General features: G+C 35.3%; 1 protein-coding gene across 3 annotated transcripts in view; it reads right to left on the bottom strand.

Annotated features, from left to right (window-relative positions):
• The window catches only part of pvalb6 (parvalbumin 6), a 49354-nt gene that overhangs the window by 15278 nt on the left and 15296 nt on the right, over nt 1–18780 (bottom strand). Inside the window, exon 1 of one of the 3 annotated variants that reach the window (XM_048198585.1) lies at nt 14201–14307. The exons of the other annotated variants lie outside the window; for them this stretch is intronic. The gene's annotated coding sequence lies outside the window, so the exon portion shown is untranslated. Of the gene's footprint in view, nt 1–14200; nt 14308–18780 lie in introns of those variants that run through there. 3 annotated transcript variants of the gene reach the window in all.

Genomic DNA, 18780 nt, shown 5'->3' with positions numbered 1-18780 from the left:
TTACAAACAAGTGCGACTTGGAGCAAAATAGCACAAAGGTCACAAAAGTCTTGTCTCTTGGAGTCGTTTCTCTCTGGCTTTCTTTTTAAATTGATCGGCTGCTGTTTTTTAAAGTGAGTTGGAGTATATACTTCATGATACTTCATGAATTTTTTATGTATCTCCTTTGGGAGAGTCAAGGTTTTTTGAGTCAAGGCAGACAATAACCGGGACTGTAACATAAATCACACTCATTTAAAAACACATTTTCAGCGATAAGCATAGCTGTTTAACCAAATAATTAAATAGACAATTAAAATGATGTTTAGTTCAATTTAAATACTTTTAATGATTAATTAAAATATATAAAGTTTAATGCAGACTTCTGGGAACACTTTTGAGTGACAACTCAAATTAAAGGAATAGTTCACCCAAAAATGAAAATTCTGTCATCATTTACTCATCCTCAAGTTGGTGCAAACCTGTATGAGTTTCTTTCTTCTGTTGAACACAGAAGAAGATATGTTAAAGAATGTTTTGTAACCAGACAGTTTATGGAAGCCATTGACTTCCGTAATATTTTTTTCCTTCTGTGTAAGTCAATAGCAACAGTCAACTTCCATTTATTTACACTGAGGTTTGAAACAACTTGACAGTGAGTAAACAATGACAAAATGTTCATTTTTGGGTGAACTATCCATTTAATAATTATTTGCAGACTGATTAATTGAAACAAAGCATCAATTTGTTAAAACTTTCCAATACTGAATATGTGACTTAATCAGCAATTTTCTATAAATATTTCTTTAACATAGGCTGTTTTTTTTAAAATATGAAACTTTCATAGTATATAATATTGTTTAAATAAAGTTTTCGAAGCACTCATGACCAGTGTTGGGGAAAGTTACTTTTAAAAGTAATGCATTACAATATTGCGTTACTCCCTTAAAAAGTAACTAATTGCGTTACTTAGTTACTTTTTATGAAAAGTAATGCGTTACGTTACTTTTGCGTTACTTTAAAAGTTCTATTTTTGCAAATGTTAACACCCATTCACACCAACAGTGAAATGAATAGAGTGCCTCAGGGATGACGCATTTTTGTAGGCAAAACCCGGAAGCGGGTTAGCATTTTAAAGTCTATGGGTTTTTTGAATGGGTTTTTGCTAAATCGCCTGAAATAAGGTCTGTGGTTAACAAAGCCTCTAAATACTTTCACGTTTTGATCTATGACATAAAACACACCAGTTATAACCCGCTTGTGATTTTTTAAACTTTTACTGTGTCTTAAAATCGGGACTACTTCCTTTGGCGGGGACTTTAGACGTCATCATTAAAAACGGGACATTTGGACAGCATTTCTCATGAAAAAGTGGATAAGTATTCATACACAGCGCATATCATAATCAGCGAGCATGTTTGTAAATAAAGTTTTTTTTTAAATACAGTTTGAGGAAGCTTGGTGGTGACGACGTTGATCCGCGACCACGGTGTGCTGTAGTCCGTTTATAGCCTACTGTTAGCCTTTTATATCTGACCACTTTATTTAGGCTTCAAAATCTATAAATGTTGTGTTCACTTGTAAAGATTATCTTGATAGATAAAACGTGTAAGTGTCATAACCCTTTGTTAAACACAGAGCTTATTTTCTGCGATTTTCCAAAAGTCTATGGGAAAAATGCATAGGCTTTCAACCGAGGGAACCCGTGCGCCGCTAACTTCCGGGTTGGCCTACAAAAACACGTCATCCCTGGGGCACTCTATAAGCTTCAGGTGGAAGGAAATGCATAATTATACGCCTGTACAGTAGAGGGCGCAGCTCAAACACACCTTTCAGCTGTGCTGCCATTATGGATTAAAGAAGAATAGGATACAGGAGAAGGAAGTTTAACACTCTTATTTCTAAATCTAATCAAAAGTAATTTTTGCTTATTATTGTGGTTGAATTAGATCATTGAAGGTCAACAGCAAAGACATTGCTTAATAAAGTACAATACATTAGGTATAAAGATTAAATACATTAGGTATATTTGTTCAATTTTTACAGGTTTGCGAAAAATTATGAGATTGCATTTCACTGTTTTTATTCATTTTGAGGAATACTGAATGTTTTAGTGCAAGTGAGATGAGTAAATGCATGTTCACATTTAGTCTAGAACTACAATAACCATCATGTTCACACAGTGAACATAACGCCTCTGCACTTTATTTCTCTCAACATGGGGACAAGAGAGCTGTCAGTCAATAAATGTGAAAAAATAACTTGCGTTACTTATTTGAAAGAAGTAACCAGTAATTTGTTGTATTTCGTGAAAAAGTAATGCGTTACTTTACTAGTTACTTGAAAAAGTAAATCTGATTACGTAACTCAAGTCACTTGTAATGCGTTACCCCAACACTGCTCATGAGTCCATGTAATGCAGAATAAAACATCACTGCAGCATCTGCTACAAGAAAATCTAGAAAGCAAACTCTTCTAAAATGATGTTAAAAGAAACACCACGTTGCTTTATTTCATTATCAGTACTGCTACATTAACATGTGCTAAAAACGCCTAATAAAGGTCTTGCAAAGAGGTAAGGCACCATCTGATGTGACAGACGCTGTGTCACACTAGCAGACTGCAGGACATGCTTCGGCAATATGCAAGCACTTTTAGAAACTAGACTTTGACATTTTCTAAAGAAAATGAGTGAGTGGATCCATGATAGGGTGCTGGAGGCTGTTGCTACTGAAGGTGGTTGCTAGGGTGTTCTGGGTGGTTAATTACTGGATCAAGTCAAAAAAGTCCACCCAAATCTCTCCAAAACATTCTGGTCCCTAGATCTAACTCAATAACTTATTGTTAACTGAACAATATAAAAACAGGGGTGATCCAACCCTCTCCATTGATTGTATTGCGTGAAGCTGTCTCCTTGTCATTTCTGACTTATAACAAAAAACAGAACAATGTCTAAAAGCTGCTATGTGAGAGGGTGTACAGCAAACGAGCTAAAAAACCCAGAACTAAGTTTTGATAAGCTGTCAACCCCTAAAAAAGAGCATTTAAGTACACAAAAGTGGATACAGGCAATTCAGACAGAGCGCAACGTGTCATATTACTCTGAGAACTACGTCCACTGGAGGGGAACGTAATCGCTGACAGGAAATATAATATATAAAACTGACATTTGGATATTTGACTGCAGTGACAAAATGTTTACTGCACACGTTGGCATACTGAGTGTCAGGATCCCACAATTTACCCATTCTTCCTGCTGATGCTTCACGTCTTTTTGCCTGTATCCACTTTTGTCTCCTTAAAGGCTGGCTTTCACAGTTTGTAGCTTCTAAAAACTTAGTTCTGGGTTTTTTAGCTTGTTTGCTGAACACCCTGTCACACAGCAGTTTTTAGGCATTGTTCTGTCTTTTGTTAGAAGCAAGAAATGACAAGTCACACAATACAAAGTCAATGGAGAGAGTTGGATTGTTTTAACCCCCTGGTGTGGGTATGGCCTAAATGCACTCTGTCTCTATGTACTCAACTGTGTAGTGTATGAATTTTATAAGGTTATTTTGTCATTCAACATCAGAGTCTGATAGCCCCTCCCCCTCCGCTGTCTAATTGAAGCTAACAGTTGAGTGCATGAAGTGTCCAATGTTCCACACTGTTTTTGTATGAAATGTATCATCCAGGCACTTTTTCTTTTTGGAATTTTCAGTGTGAACACTCTACTACACACTATTAAACTACATGTAATAGTGCACAGAATAGTGCATAAGTATGCAAACTGGAATGCAGAGGCACCTTCAGTCATGCTGTACTAACTAAGAGCATGGCTGTGATGGCTGTAGCCACTTCAGTTCAACAGCACTTTTTCTTGTGTGATACTACTGTTTAAATAAAAAAGTAAGACAGTTAAGAACATGTGGAATAAGTAACAAATGTAGGTCACAAGCAGGGGCGTAGCCATCGTTTCAGAAGTGAGGGGGACAGAAATGTCAGTTTTATCTGACCTTTGTCTAATTGACAAATTTTTTGTCAATTTTATTATTTTATTACTTTTAATTCAAAATCAATTTGTTTTTAATAAGAAATCAAATACACTGCTGAACAATAACCAATATCTATAATATTTTTACCTATATTTTATGACAATTTTATGATTGGTTTATGTACTACAAACACTTTAGTGTGCATTAAGTCCTCATGGATTTTATACAATGTAAAAAAAAAAAAAAAAAAGATCACAGAATAAAGCAGAAAATACAGTACCTATCAAAAGTTTGGAAACATTAAAATGATTTAATGTTTTTGAAAGAAGTATCTTCTGCTCACCAAGGCTGGATTTATTTAATCAAAAATACAATAAAAACAATAATATTGTGAAATAGTATTACAATTTAAAATAGCTGTTTTCTCTGTGAATATATTGTAAAATAAACAATATATGTGGTCAAAGCTGAACTTCAGTGTCACATGATCCTTCAGAAATCATTCTAATATGATGATTTGATGCTCAAGAAACATTTCTGATTATTATCAATGTTGAAAACAGTTGGGCTGCTTCATATATTTGTGGAAACCATGATACGATTCATTGTTGTAAGATTAAAAAAGAGAGAAATTAATTTATTCATCAAGGATGCATTAAATTTATCAAAAGTGACTGAAGACATTTATAATGTTACTACATATTTCTATTTAATAAATGTTAATGAATTAATGTAATAAATTCAAATAAATGCTGTGCATTGAACTTTCTATTCATAAAGAATCCAGAAAAATTAAATGTATTGTGGTTTCCACAATCATTTTAAGCAACTGTTTTCAACACTGATAATAATAAGAAATGTTTCTTGAGCAGCAAATCATCATATTAGGATATGATTTCTGAAGGATCATGTGACACTGAAGACTGGAGTAATGATGCTGAAAATACAGCTTTGATCACAGGAATAAATTACATTTTACTATATATTGACATAGAAAACAGTTATTTTAATTTGTAATAATATTTCGCAATATTACTGTTTTTTTTTTTTTACTATATTTTTGATTAAATAAATGCACCCTTGGCGAACATAAGAAACTTCTTTCAAAAACATTGGCACTGCATTATTCATATACTTTTTTGTCAATAAATACTTTGAGATGGCTTGAAAAGCATACAAAATCCATATCTTGCCGCAATCGTGTTTATTGTCTTCATGTTTCATTAGTCAAGACGTTTCTGCATTTTATTCAGCTGCAGCGAATAGTTGCATTACTTCTACGAAACCACTTCGTAGAAGTAATTCAGCGAGAGAGCATTCTGCGAGAGAGCGCCCTCCGGCTTCCAGTATGAATGAAACATACATTACACGAGAGTGAGCGCTATATAATGTATACATCTCCTCACTATGGCTAAGAGGTCATGCATAGGCTAACTTGTCTCTTTGAATTTAAATCGCGATTTATTCACATTGGCCTCTATGCGAACACACTTGCCCGAAAAAGTGCAGGGGACGAATGTACGTTTTATTAAAAGTGCGGGGGACACGTCTTCTACGCCCCTGGTCACGAGATAAGAGAAAAGATGCAGTGCTTTACAGCCTCTTGTGTTGAAGAGGGCCAACATGCTTCATCTAACATTACAGCTCTTTCAGTCTAAAGGCTTGCACTCACAAGATGAAGACCATGAATGAGTAATTAGGATAGACACATATTTCGCTGAGCCCAGAAGGGGAGTTTTACATTACGGCATGATCAGTGATCCGTATTAAAACACAGTCGCATGTGAGCAAATACAAAGGCCATAGCAATCCGTTGGAGGCAACAGCAGTGTGAGTCTATTAACTCTCTGAATGGAAAGATGGAAACAATATTTTTGTAGCTACGGGTAAAGTGGAAGCTGGTAAAAAGGCTCTTTAAGGTCCATCAGGGACGCTGACTTTATTCAAAAATAACAATCAGTTTAACCTTTAACATTAGCAACACAAAAACACTCACTGTAGACACACAGATAGACAAATTCACCGTAGAATTGTTACCAAAAATGTAGAACATTATGTTTATATGTATATTATATATTTACAATAATTAGCATAACATATGAATTAGCTGTGGCTCTTATATTTCATTTTTGTAATATGAAATAGTCCTCACCAAGGCTGCATTTATTTGACCAAAAATGTAGTAAAAACTATAATATTGTGAAATATTATATACAATTTAAAACAACTGTTTTCTATGTTAATATATTTTAAAATGAAATGTAATTTATTCCTGTGATAAAGCTGAATTTTCAGCATCATTAATCCAGTCTTCAGTGTCACATGATCCTTCAGAAATCATTCTGATATGATGATTTGGTGTTCAAGACACATTTCTGATTATTATCAGTGTTAAAAACAGTTGTGCTCCTTAATATTTGTGCTCATGCTTAATATGATCATTTATTGTCACGATTCTTTGATAAACAGAAAGTTCAAAAGAACAGCATTTCTGTTTAAACAGAACTCTTTTGTAATATTATAAATGTATTTACTGCCACTTTTGATCAATTTTACAATGCATCCTTGCTGAATAAAAGTATTCATTTCAGGAAAAAAAAAAAACTCCAACAGCAGTGTATTTACACAGAGACATAATATACATATAAACTATACAGTAGCCACAAACACGCACATATCATGATGTCAGCATTTTTTAAAGAGAGGAAGTTGTCATGTTCAGATACAAAAGTTGTATCTCTGAAAAGCCCAGAATGACCTCTTTAAGATGCACCAATTGAGATAATGAACTACGGCTTATATGCTTCCAGAGAAATTCACTAAAAACAAATGTGCACTACAGTGAATAAAAATAAATTACTGGGTCCCAAGAGGATAAAACACACAAGCAAACTCTATCACAAACAGTTATTATGAAATATTGAAAACCTCTAATGGTTTAGTTAATCATTTGCTCCTCGGAGAAGAACTGATGGAAGCAAGCCAAAACCAGATTGATTTAAAAGTCTGCATTCAGAGAGTGGAAACAAAATTCATGACAGAAAAAGACAGAGCATCCAAAACTCATTTCTCTTCACATCAGACACATCAGCTGATAGCCATCAGAAAAGGCCATCAAGCAGTCTGAGAAAGATGATGGAATGATCGTCTAGAGAAACGTCAGTGTTTGCCGAGACCTTAGGAAGTCTGAATTCATAAAGCTGTTGGGTTTAGTCACCTTTTGCTTCTCTCACTGGCAAAGAAGAGGACAAAGAGGTAAAGTGAAGTCGACAGAGTGAATCAGGTTCATCAGTACAATCCATCATTGCCTGTATGTGCACTGAATCCCAAATACTTCCCCTTCCCTCCCACAATGTGAGCAGAACTGCTAGCTAGCAAAAGCACACATTAGCATGCTAAATGCAACTTTTTTTTTTTTACTATATGTAATGTACAGCACAGTATTTGCATCATAGTTTTCATGTATCGGACCTCAAACTATAAGCTTAAAGGTCCCGTTTTTCGTGGTTTTTTGAAGCTTTGATTGTGTTTATAGTGTGCAATATAATATGTGTTCATGTTTCGCGTGTAAAAAAACACAGTATTTTTCACATAATTTACTTATCTGTATACCGCTGTTTCCACTGTCATAAAAACGGGCTGATGACTTCCTTGTTCTATGAAGTCCCTCCTTCAGAAATACGTAACGAGTTCTGATTGTGCCAGCGGTTCCTGTGTTGTGATTCGACAGCAGCTTAGTGAACCTTGCCGGAAAGGTCACGCCTCTTACCATAACGTGGAGATGCACGGGCTCAGTGTTATTGTAAACATGTCTTTAATTTTACCCTATCAATTTTAGCCGGAATCAGACCCGGTGATTGGACTGCGGGATGAAAATAACAGCGTTTCGACGACATGGCGACAAACACACTCTACAAACGCAACTCTTGTGTATTTCTGTGGGCGGAGGTTAGTCAAAAAACTGTTTTAGTGACGTCATTAAAGAAGGAAGTAGAGGGATGTAGTCCAAACTGGCCGTTCGATGTAGGCGACTTCTGTTAAATAAAATATCTCGCTTGGCATTGAACTTTGAGCTTTAAAATTTTACAGATTTTATTTATACTCTAACAACAACATAACACACTAACTAAAGTTTGAAACATGGGATCACGAAGAACGGGACCTTTAAGCTCCACTCTTCAACACAATGATAACCAAAAAAAAAAAAAAACCTGCAACATAATGATGTTCCTCAAAAACACATAAAATGAGACTTCATTTCAACATTTTCTCTCCCAATCCAGTCCCACGCAAAGCATGCTGGGAGCTAGAAACTTACTGCTGACTTTCAGCAATAAAATAATTATTGAAGTCCTAATTGATTAAGTGAACTTCCATTTTACAAAATGAAAGTAATCAAAATGTTAAAGAATTGTGTTGCAGTAGCTCATTTTAATTAAGTAAATTAAACTACCAGTAAAAATCATTTGTTTTTTAAGTGGGGCCTTTAGTCTCCTCTATATCAGTGATCCCCCACCAGGGGGCTGTAGGAGGACTTAAAATATTATTGATAAAATGTATATTAATATACTATTAATATATTAAAATATTCTTAATTCTTAAAAATATTCTAAACTTAACTGAAATGCTAAAGACCATACAATCAAGATATTTCTTTCTTTTTTTCTTTTTTTTTAAATTGTGGCCATGAATTAACAAATCGTTCCTAAGACTTACTAATATGGCAGCACATTTTATTAATTTGTTCCCTCATTTTAGTTAAATCATGTCGTAAATTCATTCCAACGACTTATTAATTTGTTCCCTCGATTTACTATATCATGACCACCTTGTTCTAATTCGTTCTCTAGTTCTGATTTAACTTAAACAAGGGAAACTAATTATTACAACGTGGCCACGATTTAGTAAAACGAGGGAACAAATTAATAAAACATGCTGACATTATTAAGTTGTGGGAACGATTTGATAATTAATGGCCACAATATACATATTTTATCCTGCATGTCATGTGTGGGGCTCCATATACAGTTCTTGAAATTTCTGGAATCACAAAATGAATTGTGGTTAATTATTATACATCAACACTTCCAGTTTCTGTTAATAAAAACATTGGAAAACAGCAGAAATACCAAAACATCTTGCCTTATCTTGGAGGGCCTGAATATCGTATCTCTAAATAAAAGTGTTAAAAGGCAAAAATCCTTTTCACAATTGATTTCATGATGTTCAATGACATCAAACCTGGCATGATGCATATTTGCCATATTTGAATTTACATGAACTTGAAGTAAAGACTAAAATTTTAGTCATAGAGCTATGTCTCCAGAAGACTTTAAAGAATTTAAAGGGCCGTTTGATACGCGCTTTGAACCACTGACTCGAAACAAAAGATTCGTAAAGCTTCGAAGCTTCATGAAGCAGTGTTTTAAAATCGCCCATCACTAGATATTGTTGATTAAAGTCGTTATTTTGTTTTTAGTAGCTTTCTGGGCGTTGAAAGTGTTCATTATCTTGCTGTCTATAGAGGCCTCACTGAGCCATTGGATTTCATCAAAAATATCTTAATTTGTGTTCTGAAGATGAACGAAGGTCTTACGGGTGTGAAACGACATGAGAGTGATAATGACAGAATTTTCATTTTTGGGTGAACTAACCCTTTAAGATATAAATCATATGTACCACTTTTATGACAACCCCTTTCATTTTTATTCTACAGAAAAAGAGCATCATGAACATTCACAAAAATAACTATTTTACTGTTCCACGGAAGATACACAAAACAACATGGGTTTGAAATTAAATTAAAGCATATAAACTGTTTTTTAAGATTGTGGTTTTTATATACTCTCCTTTCACTGCACCAGTGTTTTCAGATGAATAGCCAAACTTTGAATCCTCTGTAAGAATAGGATTGGACTTAATTTAATCTAGATTTGGTCTCAGAGTCTGACTCCCTTCCATGGTGTTTAAACAAAATTCACTTTTAAACCTCAGTTGTGCGCCGGGTCGTAAACTCGTGCTGTTGTGGAGAAACCGCATTGCGGTTGGCAGTCCAATTCTGCTCAAGGTGAGAGATCTCACGAGCCGGGAATGTCAGATCGTCATTACCGTCAATTACATGGGCTATGGGGCACAGAACCCACAGAGAACTCTGTGTGTGTGTGTGTGTGTGTGTGTGTGTGTGTCTGTAGTCCTGCGGTTAAGACTGGTTAACACCCTTCAGCGTATTTCTCTGCTGTTAATGATGTATAATTATCCAAACCGCACTAGACTCGGGGGAAGGAGGCATTTGATTTTTAAACTCTTCAGTGCTTGTCCTCTGTCTCACTCTGTCTCTATCATTGGTTTTATTGGATCAATAATGAAGAAAGTCAAAAAGTATCTCTTTCTACTCCCCTCCCTTTTTCCCCTATAATACATGGCCTCAGAAAGTACACTATTTGCCTTTTCACACTTTATTTTAAACACACTTTGTTGGAATTGTTAACCCAAGGACATTCACCAAGAAGAGGTTCTCTATTGCCTAGAAACACAGCATTTTAAAATTGTATCTTTTTTCTCAGACATGGAGATTTTCTAACCCTATTTCAAAATTACAAGCATGAAATGTTGCTTAAACCAGGGTTAAACAGTCCTTTAATCAGGGTTTAAAGTGATATTAGGTTATTGTAGAGCAAAAAATCCAATAAAACGGCAAACACTGTAGGCACAGTTGTTTTTCCTATTAAAACTTGAAACTTTCCTATTAGGAAGTTTGGGAGCGAAAGTGCAGGATGAGTCATCAAAATTTTTGGTCCGTTTTCCCAGAAGTGAATTTTGTCAACTTTTTTGAACACACTAGCATTTAGATAGCTTCAAAGCTAATAGGCACTAAAAGCCACAAGACTCCCATTTTGATTTCATGTGGGCTTTAAAATGCATAAATGTCATTACTTTAAGCAAAGATTGCACAAACACATTTCAGAAAAAGAATTCTATCTTTTTTTTTTATCTTAAATGATAAAAAAAATTATCTACTGTGCAAAATTAAAAGTGAAAGGGATAGTTCACCCCAAAAAATGTTGTTTCAAAACTTTTTTTCTTCTGTGGAACATAAAAGAAGATATTTAGGAAAGAAAAAAAAAAATAGGGTCCAAACAAGATTGCATGGACAAAAAAGAAAATGCAAAATTCCAAAATATTTTCTTTTGGGTTCTGCCGAAAAAAAAGCTACAGGTTTGGAAGTAGATTTAATTTAGTAGAAATAATTTAGTAGAATAAATTATGATGACATTTTCATTTTTGGGTGAACAATTTTTTGTTTTTTTTTGTTTGTGTGTGTGTGTTTCTAATTACTTTTTAGGGTCCCTGTACTCTAACTCCTGTACTGAGTGTTGCACTGACGTTGCATTAACATAAAAGACAAGTTCATTGATCCGTGCCACAGTGTTCTGAACTGCTTTGGTTTATCCACTCAGGAATAGAAAGCACAGCTTGTTTCAGGTATGACCATGTGCACAAGGCGTGCTGTCCTTGTCAGACAGATTGTGGATCTCTTACAGGACTCCAAGAGGTCTGGAAAGCCTTCTGCTAAACCAGGACAAGCAAAACCCAAAAAACTAATTTGGTTGCTGGTAAACTGAGTGGCTGTTATCATGTGTGTTAGAAAATAAATGGACCATCTGGTGTTATGCTTTTTGCTGTGGATACACATGTGAGACTGTCATATTTGTGCTAACTGAAGTCATTTTAGGGGTTACATGAGAAATGATTTTTTCTTTTTTTTTCTTTTTCTTTTTTTAAAGAGTTTGATACAGTAAGCTGTACGTTATACTGTATGTTTCAGTCCTGAAAACATTCTAATAAAACAAAAAAGACTCTAAAGACTAAAAAGAAAAAAAAGAAAAAAAAGGCTTATTCTAAAGTTGTTGGATTGCTGAGATGAGAAACTTAAAAATATTAGACAAAAAAAACAGCAGAGATGTCCACGCTAAACACTCAAAAGCTCATGTTTCCATGTTGCTGCATGAGTACCAAAAAATAAAATACAGAAAAAGAAAAGGTCTATGCAAATATTCTAGAAAAAACGATTCAAGGACCTTGTTGAAAAAATATTGTTTTTACAGAGAGCACTTTTCATAAATCCTTTTAATAAAGACTTCATGATTTTTAACTAAAATATTAACACATGGCCATAAAATATATAAAATCATTTAAATTCACAATAACTTCAAACTTGCTATATATATATATATATATATATATATATATATATATATATATAATCATTTAAATTCACAATAACTTCATACGTTTAGGATAGCAAGATTAACCACTGCTGAGTTGAATCAGGGAGTTATTTTTCCATATTGCTGCTACTGCAGAGCACATGTTTGAAAAACAGACAAATATTCTCTCATCAAATATGGATGGAGAGAGGAGGAGAAGAGGTGCCATGGAACAAGGCATGTGGGTTTCTCGGGACGGCAAAATAAGGAAACAATAAAATGGCTGTAATTCATGCACATAATGAAACATCACTGAGCAGGAGATCCATGGGACACATCCAACAAAAGTAAATAATTTTTTTTTTTCAGAGTTGAGGAAAAAAGCATTTCTGGTCTTAAAGAAAAGGAAGATAAGAAAAATGAAATAGCTTTAGGCTATAAAGTGTGTTTGTACCAAAGAGGTTTATGATACCTGGATAAACATAAGATTTACATTTATGGTAGTTGCTTGGCTAGTGCAGAACCGCCAGGAAAGGAAGTTTGCATGGGACCACGGAACATTTTGAACCAATCACCTGAGCCATAAATGCCATGTGACTCAAATAGAGCGCTTAGCCATTAAAGGAATTTTTTTTAAATAGGCTAATTTTCCAACTCTCCTAGAGTTAAACAGTTGAGTTTTACCGTTTTCGAATCCATTCAGCCGATCTCCGGGTCTGGCGGTACCACTTTTGGCATAGCTTAGCATAGTTCATTGAATCTGATGAGACCAATAGTATCTCGCTCAAAAATGACCAAAGAGTTTTTATATTTTTCATATTTAAAACTTGACTCTTCTGTAGTTACATTGTGTACTAAGACTGACGGAAAATGAAAAGTTGCGATTTTTTAGGCCGATATGGCTAGGAACTATACTCTCATTCCGGCGTAATAATCAAGGAACTTTGCTGCCGTACCATGGGTGAAGAAAACGGTAAAACTCAACTGTTTAACTCTAGGGGAGTTGGAAAATTGGAGATTTTCAAAAAAAGTGGAGTGTTCCTTTAAGCTACAGAGAAACTGGTAGCCAGGCAACAGACAAATGACCAATCCTGAGTGGCGACATCACTTCACGGATTCTACCAGCACAATTCGTTAGACAACCGTGCCGAGAATTCCGGGCTGAGAACGATTTGTAATCGTGCCGTGCCGTGCCGTACCAGGCTCCAGTGGAAACACAATTGGAACCGTTCCTCACCATTCTAAGAACCGTTCGGCCCGACGGTGGAAAAGCGGCTATGGTCGCACCTCTGTCATTTGAACCACATTGGATCAACAATGCAGGACTGTCATTAAATACGTCACACAGGTGGAGTAATAATATTACTCCAATAGTTACACTGTAATATTTTACTGTAATAACTATTACTGTAATAGCTTCTGCTAATTAATCGATTGAAGATTGCAATTAAAGGCACAATCTAAATTTTTTCGCCGCTAGGGGTCGCTAACCTCTTCAAAACAATAACAAAAGCGTAGATTGATGACGCAGTGAATAAGCGTGGAATCATGGAACTTGTCGTCATGCCGATGGATCTAATAATGTTTATGGGGAAATAATGTTTATGGATGAGTGAATGCTTTCATGTTTTAACATGACTGTGGTATGAAGCAGGGCGTGGCCGAGAATCACGGGCGCGATTGCTAATGAGACATATCAGTGCCACACGCAATTCCCAGAGGATATAAAGAAATGAGGACATTTCATTCTACCGAACTACATGCAAGTGCTGAAATACTACTCATACAGGTCAGTTTATTTGACAAATTAAAATTGTGAGGTTTTGCAGCGCTGTTTCACTTGGCCTAATGTTACACTTTCATACTAAACTGCATTTGAGAGTGTTGAAAGTTGTATTGTTATTCTATGTATTAGTTTGTTGGCTGTATGAGACTAACAGTAAGCTAGACCAACATTAGAATATCGTACTTACTTTAACATTTCATTGTGTTATAATGTTAGCTATATGACATTGATTCGTCTTATGTACATTTGCTCACCTGTCTATTAATGTGCAAGAGCGGCGACTCTGTCAAGTCGAAGATTGTCGCAAAGCTCTCGCCATATCGAAAACGCCACACCGAAATTGATCCTCGTTTTATTTCTCCTTTTGTCCCAAAATTTGCTTGTCATGGTCCATAATGTTTGAATGAAGCAACAACAGCGTGCTGCTAGACGTTATGCTGTCCACGTCTGTTGCCATGGTTACTGTGCAATACAAGCGGAAACCAGGGATAACGCAGATATTATGTCATTGACAGGCGACAAGTGACAAGGGAGGGACGGACGCTATTTAAAATTGTGAATTTCTCTGAATTTACAAATTCTTGGAAACATTTAGGATAATGTAAGTACAAAACCGAACGAAATATATAACACTGTGCAAGTGGTTTTTGGATATTTTAATATAAAAAATATAACATATTGTGCCTTTAATGTCGGATTAAAAAGAAAAGTAAATTTTTTTTTTAATCACGTTAACATGTAGTATGTAATTGGTGTACTCTGGTAGACTATAAATGTGGTTCATTCGGTCAGCAGCTTTCTTCACAATGTAAGAGATGGTTTCTAAACATGGCATCTACTTCACTACTTTTGATCCCTGTCATTTTATTTTATTTGATGTTTGATTCAAATATTAGTCCATTTCACACTTTTAAAAGCCTTAAAAATATATTTGTGATGTATGTTCTTTGTGAAAAACAAAAAACAAAAACAACAACTTTTAAATAGCCGCTTTTTGCATTTTGCTTTTTGCAGAGGCTAACTGGACTGGGCTAACCAGCCAAACCTTGCCCCCCTGAGATGAAGGCAAAAGACTTCAAGTCTTAAAGAATCCAAAGACAAAAAGGAAATACAGGGAGTGCAGAATTATTAGGCAAGTTGATTTTCTGATCATATTTTTTTTCCAAGCACATTTTACCAATTCCAATCCACATCAATCTTAATATCTAATATTAATATTGTTTTTAATCATTTATAAGTGATATATAATTGTTCATGAAGGCTGGAAATGAAAAATGCCTTATATTCAGGTGTGCAGAATTATTAGGCAGGTTTTCTTTTACAGGCAAAATGAGCCAAAAAAGAGATTTAACTCAGACTGAAAAGTCAGAAATTATTAAATACTCATGAGAAGGACGCAATACTAATTCAATACTAGAAATTGCAAAGTTAAAGCATGACTAATGGACAGAAAAATGCTCATTGGGTCAGCGGGGTCAAACAAAAACAGGTGGAAAAGAAAAGACACATGTTAACTGCAAAATAATTCAGAATTAAGGTGAAGAATAAAGTGTGAAACAATCAGGAACCCTTTAGTCTCCAGCAACACCATTTTCCAGAACTGCAACCTACCTGGAGTCTCCAGAAGTGCAAGGTGTCAGGATCTCAGAGACTTACGTTAGCTAAAGAATCCTAAAAAATAACCCACTCTTAATAAGAATCACAAGCTGAAGTGTTATAAAATACATGAAGACTGGGTTTTTATAGGCCTTATAGACAGACAGCTTGAGAGTGACTCTTGAAGGACCAGCACCACATCCTCTTGTACCACTGTTTGAAGAATTTATCTTCCAGAATCTGGCAGTAAGGTGTGGGAGTTCACTTTTAGTCCATCTCTTATCCTGAAATGTCCGTCTTGCAGAGATGGACTAAAACTGATCTTCCAAAACTTACTGCCAGATTCTGGAAGATGAATTCTTCAAACAGTGGTACAAGAGATTGTGGTGCTGGTCCTTCAGGAGTCACTCTCAAGCTGTCTGTCTATAAGGCCTATAAAAACCCAGTCTTCATGTATTTTATAACACTTCAGCTTGAGATTCTTATTAAGAGTGGATCATTTTTTAGGATTCTTTACCTTCGTAAAGTCTCTGAGATCCTGACACCTTGCACTTCTGGAGACTCCAGGTAGATTACAGTTCTGGAAAATGGTGGCGCTGGAGACTAAAGGGTTCCTGATTGTTTTACACTTAATTCTTCACCTTAATTCTTAATTATTTTGCAGTTAACATGTGTCTTTTCTTTTCCACCTGTTTTTGTTTGACCCCGCTGACCCAATGAGCATTTTGCTGTCCCTTGGTCATGCTTTAACTTTGCAATTTCTAGTATTGCATTAGTATTGCGTCCTTCTCATAAGTATTTAATAACTTTTGACTTTTCAGTCTGAGTTAAATCTCTTTTTTGGCTCATTTTGCCTGTAAAAGAAAACCTGCCTAATAATTCTGCACACCTGAATATAAGGCATTTTTCATTTCCAGCCTTCATGAACAATTATATATCACTTATAAATGATTAAAAACAATATTAATAGTAGTTATTAAGATTGATGTGGATTGGAATTGGTAAAATGTGCTTGGAAAAAAAATATGATCAGAAAATCAACTTGCCTAATAATTCTGCACTCCCTGTAAGGTAAATGAAAGTGTGTGTGTGTGTGTGTGTGTGTGTGTGCGCGCAGATACACGTGCCCAATGCACCAACAGGAGTGATAGCTTTACCAGTTTCCTCCTTCACATGCTCAGTCTTGCATGAGTCTCATTGCATGCTGCAGGATTCCCACAATGCATCACTGCCTCAGGGCAATATGGTCCTCCAACTAGCTCACGCATCCCAACCCATCCCGTCTGCCATCCACACACACTCCATTTAAGCTTTCATCTGTCCATGTATGCTTGTTTATCTATTCTTTATCAACAACACCACATAGTCATTAGGTCTCATGCTTCACATTAAGAACTCCTTTTCACAACAAATAACCAAAATTTCCCTCCACCATAGTCCAATCTCAAATGGATGATCACAACAACGATTTTGCCAACTTTACAGCTTCATCATAAAATGTAAACTTTTTGTTGTGCCCAAAACACAACAAAATTCCTCTCTTGTTCATTTATACAATCTGAGGGTGAGAGACAAATCAAAAATGGTGTTCTACTAATAATTTTAGTATTAATAAAAAAAAATATTTGTGACCTCGTAACCTGGAGAGCTTTAAAGTATCAGACTTCCACTCACACAGGCACTCTTCTGTGACACTGACCTTTGAGTTGCTGGATTCAGAAGTTCAAAACTAGAACTAGACCTGGTGCATTGAAGATCGCTCTTCAAAAACGCGTTTGTAACCTGACCATCATCTTATGTGTGTGTGTGCAAATGTGTTTGAGTTGAAAGATCAATAATTTGACCTTTGGTGATATTATAAGTGGCATTAGGTGGGTCAAAAATGCTTCAAGTTGAGGAGCAATGCCTTGCAGCACACATACAGAGGGTGAAAAAATATTTGGACACTTAAGACATTTAAAAATGTCTGAATTAGGGATGCACCAATATTAAATATTATTCATAAACTGCTAATTATTTTCATGTTATGGCCACATTTTTGTCAAAATAAAAAATAAAAAAACACAGTAAAAGCTAAAATCAATTAGTGAATCACAACATTATAATGTAGGCCTACAGCATGCAAAATTTATATTTATTATTAAGATTTGCTGAAGTTTAAATTTAAGTGTTATTAAATTAGTAGTGTTTTTAAAGACTAACTTTACATGAATGTTAGATGACAACAAAGAAAATCTAAATGTAAACATAGAAGAATCGTGCGCAACTACATATCCAGTATTGACCAATACTGGTAAATACAAAAATCTCCAATATTGAATATGGCATCTGCAAAAAATACTGCCAACTTCATTTTTTCTGCGCTATTCTTGCAATTATTTTTAACCAACTGCTGTGTTAATGATTTTAGTGGATTAAGAGTGAAGTTGCAAAGTCAATTACAGATACAGACAATGCAAGTAAAAGAGAGAGACGCAGGTAAGGACAGATAGAGATTTCAGCATCAAAACAGACATACGAGGCATATTCGTCTTAAAGAACCCTTATACTTCTGATAAAATCTTCATTCAAGGCCTCAAATACACCTACTAAAACGCCAACAACACTGTGTTCAGTCACTTCAGCTCACACTACTGACAATCACAATCACACTATTCCATTAGCTGCAGAGAAAAACAGAGGCAGCTGAAGTAATGAATATAGGCAGTCTTGAGAACAGCAGAGGAGAAGTGAAGAAAAGAGCAAGAGCCGATGAAAAAGCAAAAGAAAAAAAATGGAAAGATTAATGAAGAATGGCAGTGAGGTCTGGAGGAATGGAGAAGAGGAGAAAAAAAGGACTAAAAGTTCTCTAGTCTGCTTGTTGTGAAGGCAAGCAGCAAAGCAGAATAAACTGATCTGAGATCAGACACCAGGGACAGGTTGAGGCTTGCTGCCAGAGTGCATGCTGAGAGATTTTAGTGTTTTAGTGTACTGTCACTGGCCTCAGTTCTCTGAGATGTGTTCCTTCTCTGTCACATCTAGCAATGTAAAGCAATTTATGAAATTAGCTATATATACAGAACCCACAGGAGAAAAAAATCTTTAATATCTAATTTATTTCTCAAAGACATCAGTGAGATTAAATGAAGATCATTAGCTTAAGTCTCTTGCTTCTCAGAATTTTTACTGAGAAAAAGTCTTCTGGGTTTTATTAGAAATCCCAACACAGTCTCACTCTGTGCTCAGATTTGTCTATAGG

This window comes from Megalobrama amblycephala, linkage group LG1, assembly GCF_018812025.1.
Source record: "Megalobrama amblycephala isolate DHTTF-2021 linkage group LG1, ASM1881202v1, whole genome shotgun sequence".
Classification (NCBI taxonomy): Eukaryota; Metazoa; Chordata; class Actinopteri; order Cypriniformes; family Xenocyprididae; genus Megalobrama; species Megalobrama amblycephala.
Note: the sequence above shows the minus strand (reverse complement) of the source record. Positions and strands in the feature narration are given on the sequence as shown.